This window comes from Taudactylus pleione, unplaced genomic scaffold (genome assembly GCF_031769625.1).
Source record: "Taudactylus pleione unplaced genomic scaffold, aTauple2 ptg000400l, whole genome shotgun sequence".
NCBI lineage: Eukaryota > Metazoa > Chordata > Amphibia > Anura > Myobatrachidae > Taudactylus > Taudactylus pleione.
In genome coordinates, this window is record NW_028284802.1 from 3,086,112 (window position 1) to 3,091,322 (window position 5,211).

The 5,211-nt window shown below is 44.2% G+C and overlaps 1 non-coding gene across 1 annotated transcript; it reads left to right on the forward strand.

Annotated features, from left to right (window-relative positions):
- Positions 1-881: 881 nt before the first annotated feature.
- LOC148506523 (U6 spliceosomal RNA) lies at positions 882-989 on the forward strand. The gene has a single exon (XR_015869784.1). It is a non-coding gene; the product is annotated as a U6 spliceosomal RNA (small nuclear RNA).
- Positions 990-5,211: the final 4,222 nt, after the last annotated feature.

Sequence of the window (5,211 nt, forward strand, 5' to 3'; positions counted from 1 at the left end):
ATTGTCTTGTCGCATATCTCAATAAAAATAGGCTATAAAGTGGCCCCTAGGTACATTTCCTATCAGTACATGGAGAATCCAGGTTCTATTCCATCCTCAGGACCTAATTGTTGAAATGACAACAGACTGCAGTTACTGCTCCTGTGCCTGAAGGCCTAGGGCCATCCGCCGAATAGGCAGGGTCAGGCCTGGCTTGATTAGATTGGCGAGTATCGCGTAAATCCTTGGCCCTGCGGTTCAATTATGAATCCCTCTCGTTGTGATCACTATAACTTTCATAGGTCACAGGTGGGCATCCATCATCAAATATGTAATATTTCTATGTGTATCTTGACCGGTACAAGGTCTTGTTTAAATCCGCCTCTTAACTAATACGCACTTCACCATTATAAGTGTTAATGTACTGATACTTACACTAGCAGACCGTGTTTGGGGTATATGTATAATCTCTCTATGGATACAAATCCCTAATGTAACAAGCTCAGGTATAGAGTTCTGTTGTACAACCTTCTTGTCTCCGGTAACTTTTTTCTTGTTTTCTACAGTATTTCCTACGACAACATCGCCAGACTGAAGTCCGTGCTGTAGAGCATTGGTCTTAGCCCACTGAACTACTCTCTATACCTGACGTGACTGGTTACTGTGAGATGGAAAAGGTCAGTAACATTCTACATAGCGTCCAGAGGGCTTCTGGTTGCTCACAGGTAAGCGGTACCTCACTAATGCCTCGGAAGAGGCTCCTATTTCATGCAACCTGACATTACAAGTCTCCCTTCCGCACCCTAGCTGCAGTCTTAGCAGCCATCCGCTCTCATAATCAGTTGGCTGTACTACACTTTAGAGCTTCCCTGGCATGTGGGTGCATAGTTCCAACATTGAGAGTGCTCGCTTCCACAGCACATATACTACAAATTGGAACGATACAGAGAAGATTAGCATGGCCCCTGTGCAAGGATGACACGCAAATTCGTGAAGCGTTCCATATTTAATTGTCACTTTATTCTACTAGAATCTGTTGGGGTTATAAAGGACTGTAGCGCATCTATGGGCTAAGGCACATCTTTACATTACAGTGTGATAGTCATTATGTTCTGCGCAGGGAGCCTGATTCCTGTTCAGTATCTGTGGATATTTTCATCACACTGACAGGTACCTGATGGTTACCTTTATGGTTGTCCTAGTGCTCTAGCCTTGCTGTATGGGATACTTCCCTATATTGGTAGCTCTCCCTGGGTGGCTGTTGCATCCGTGCTCTTTTACTGCCAGGGTATCCGGGTTGTTTTCATACTATGTTTGGGCCAGCAGTTTGTACTGACTATGCAATTCCATCAAGTTGTCTGTTGTTTGGGGTTGGTGCTGTGGTTTTTTTTTCAGGACGGTACAGGGCGTGACCGTAAAGTTCCCACCTGGGGCGCCCCATACACAAGTTTGAGACCCGCCCCAAGTGGTAGTGCCGACTCTATAGGCAGGCAACTGATGGGCTGCCAGACACTCTGCCAGTGGTCTGCTATGGGGATTTATAACTGCAGGGTTTTAGTTGCTGTTTGATCCCTCTGTATCAGAGTGGTGGTACTGCTGTCTGACCCTCTGAAAGGAATTGTGGTGTCAATTCTTTCAAAGCCGCCTCCGCCTCATACCTAGTGGGATCTCTATTTGTTGGAGACTTTCTATGGTCTAACCCTTCCGCTGGTTGACAATGTTGTAGTAGTTGGGCCTCGAGAATGGTCCAGTATGACTGTTCGGTCTTGACTTTTTTCTCCCTGTATACTCTTGTTAGGAGTCTGTGGACAGGATCAGCTCTGTATCTGTAGATTGGTATTATTATATATATATCTATATGAATTCTGTCCAGCAGTGCTCCCCTGCTCCTCCCCCCACCCTCCAGTAATATCGAACCAAATTTCACATAAAATAATGGTGCCAGAAAGTACAACAAAACCCCCCTCCCCTCATAGTCACACCACTATACCTCTGAAGCTGCTCTGCAATCCCTGGCCACCCATAGACCCTACTACCGGAGAGCTCTATGCAGCCAGAGATAGGAGACAGTAGACAGTCGGGACATACAGGAAGATCAGCGTAGACTGGGACAGACAGCAGGGATCAGTGCAGGCTGGAACGGACACAGGCACAGCAGTCACCGCAGGCGACACTCAGCACATGCACTCCTGTGCATGATATGAACACCGCAATACTATAGGCACGAATCTCCGCCGGAGCTGATGAGGATCTGCTTCCTCCCTCACTGCAAAATCTAGTAGCTAAGCAGCTAAATCTGGTAGCCATGGTGACCTGGCCTTTGGGATTTGTCGAGCCTTGATTTATTTATTGCACCAGCTCTCATGCCTGGTGTAACTGTTTGCATTGCAAGATATTAAGTTGCTATTTCTGTTAATGCAATGCACGATTATCTGCTGGTACTGATTTATACACAAATTTCTCTGCTGCAATGTCCGTTCATTTGCCGGTGTATACTTCAATTGCTGGTTTTCACGAATGCTATTCATGTTCACCTGCGGATATTCATTTAAATGCTGTTTTCTGCTTAATGCATTATTGGAATGTATTTGCTGGTTTTGCTCTAAAACTGTACCTGTTTAATGACTGCAATCACCTGGTAGCTGGTAATTAACCCTGTGTGTCCTCAGTTGGCAAAACTTTTTGATAAGTAAATTGTGTATATATTTATTTATTCTGCATAGACTATTTGCTGTTATAGCCGGTGCACTACAAGAACCTATCCAACCTGCATGTGTGTAATTCTGCTTGGAGCTATTTATTCTGCATAGACTATTTGTTGTTATAGCTGGTGCACTACAAGAACCTATCCAACCTGCATGTCCATAATTCTGCTTGGAGCTATGTATTCTGCATAGACTATTTGCTGTTATAGCCGGTGCACTACAAGAACCTATCCAACCTGCATGTGTATAATTCTGCTTGGAGTCATCTATTATGCATAGACTATTTGCTATTATAGCCAGTGCACTACAAGAACCTATCCAACCTGCATGTGTATAATTCTGCTTGGAGCTATTTATTCTGCATAGACTATTTGTTGTTATAGCTGGTGCACTACAAGAACCTATCCAACCTGCATGTCCATAATTCTGCTTGGAGCTATTTATGCTGCATAGACTATTTGCTGTCATAGCTGGTGCACTACAAAAACCTATCCCACCTGCATGTGTGTAACTCTGCTTGGAGCTATCTATTCTGCATAGACTATTTGTTGTTATAGCTGGTGCACTACAAGAACCTATCCAACCTGCATGTGTATAATTCTGCTTGGAGCTACTGTAGTTATTCTGCATAGACTATTTGCTGTCATAGCCGGTGCACTACAACGGCTTCATAGATTGGGCATGGTGTATTTCCCATCCCAGAATAACATACAGCGCATAAATACATGTAATTCAGTATAAGCTGCAGGTAAATGATTCTCTGTTTCCTGAAATGATGCTGTGCCGCACACGTCCATCTCCACAGTGTTACACGGACAGAGAGCAGTTAGTCATATTTGTTTGGGTTGTGGTCATTCCTACGTCTTTGCCAGCTGAGGTCACCGGTAGAGGACAGGGAGGTGTTGAGTAATCAGCTTGGTATTGAATTCTGCAAGATTTCATTCTGTCTATTGTATACATTTTTCTATTAATTGTAATTCATTTATTTGCAATAATAAAATTGCGTTGTACCTTCCTTCCTGACTGGTCACTGTGTCTGCAAAAGGGGATAACAACAGGTTTGCCTCTCTGTCACGGTGTGTCCTATCGTAGCTTCGAGGAAATCGCCCACCGAAGCATACTGACCACACCTGCACCTGGTGCTAGTGGTGCATCATTACTGTACTAACTTCCGGAGCATCACATATTTACACTGTACCCCACCATTAGAGAATAATTCATCCCATCTCAGTGAAAGCTGTGCGTGCATCTCATTAATCTACAGTATCGGTTGTACCGTGATAACAACTCGGGCAACTACGCTACTGTACAGTTATGTACTGATTGCGTCCCGTTCTAAGAGCTTACTGTATGTATGTAATATTAAAAATATTGGTTGTGCGAACATGCAAATACTGTACAGTGCGTGAATGTGATATCCATCCAATTTAAAAGTATGGTATTCATTACAAATTACAACAGTGGAGCACTCGCCACCCAGCGGTTAAGCGTTGTATTACATGCCGTAGCGTATCCTTCATTGAAGAATACCACGGTATGCCACAAGTCCAGCCATCACGTAACGTTCCATGGCATGACACAGAGGCCTGAATTGCGCGCCATGAACATCAAACTATCTGGGCACATCTGTACAGTGGTTTCCAAACTTTTTTGAATCTTGGTGCCCTAGAATATCAGTATTTTTTCCACGGCACTCCTGCGCCTAGAGCTTCTTACTGAGAAATTCAGAAAAAAATTAAATGAAGTAAAATGTCACCCTTAGGGTCAGTTATGTGGTGGTTGGCAGGGCTGTGCTTCTTTTTGTCCACATATTTTTTATACGCAGTAATTAGCACAGGTTTTGCCTATCACACTGACTAAACATAATTTTATTTGGTACTGGACCCCAGGTTGACACGGCACCCAATTTGGGAACCACTGCCTTAATGCTCTGTCAGCTAACCCGATATTTCGTTGACCTTCAACCCCTCCCTTGTGGTGAGTGCTCTCATGTGATAGGCTCCTAGGGCTTCCACAACTCCCCTATATGGAGTGATCACGTGTGATAGGCTACTTGGCCATCCACCACTCATCTTTAGGGTGTGCTCTCGTGTGATAGGGGAGTTGTGGAATCCCTAGGAGCCTATCACATGAGAGCACTCCACATAGGTTCCTCGGCCCTCCACAACTCCCCTATGTGGAGTGCTCTCATGTGATAGGCTCCTAGGGCCTCGACCATCCCTCATTGTAAAAATCCCCTTAGTGAGGATTAGCTGACTGTAAATGAGGCCCAGAATATTTAAGCAGCTGTTTGAATGTCCTGTCTAATAAAGTTTTACAAATTAAATTTAACTGTTTACTCCACTACATCTAACTGTACATGGAGACCTCTGAGGCAGTATAATGGGTACAGATAGTGAGGGATACCAGACCCTCCAACATGACCCCTTCCACAAGGTACAAAACGCTCTGCACCTGGACTTCCCACTTCATTTATGATTGCAGTCACCTGTGTTGAACTAATTAATTCTAAAGATGTTTCTAACAC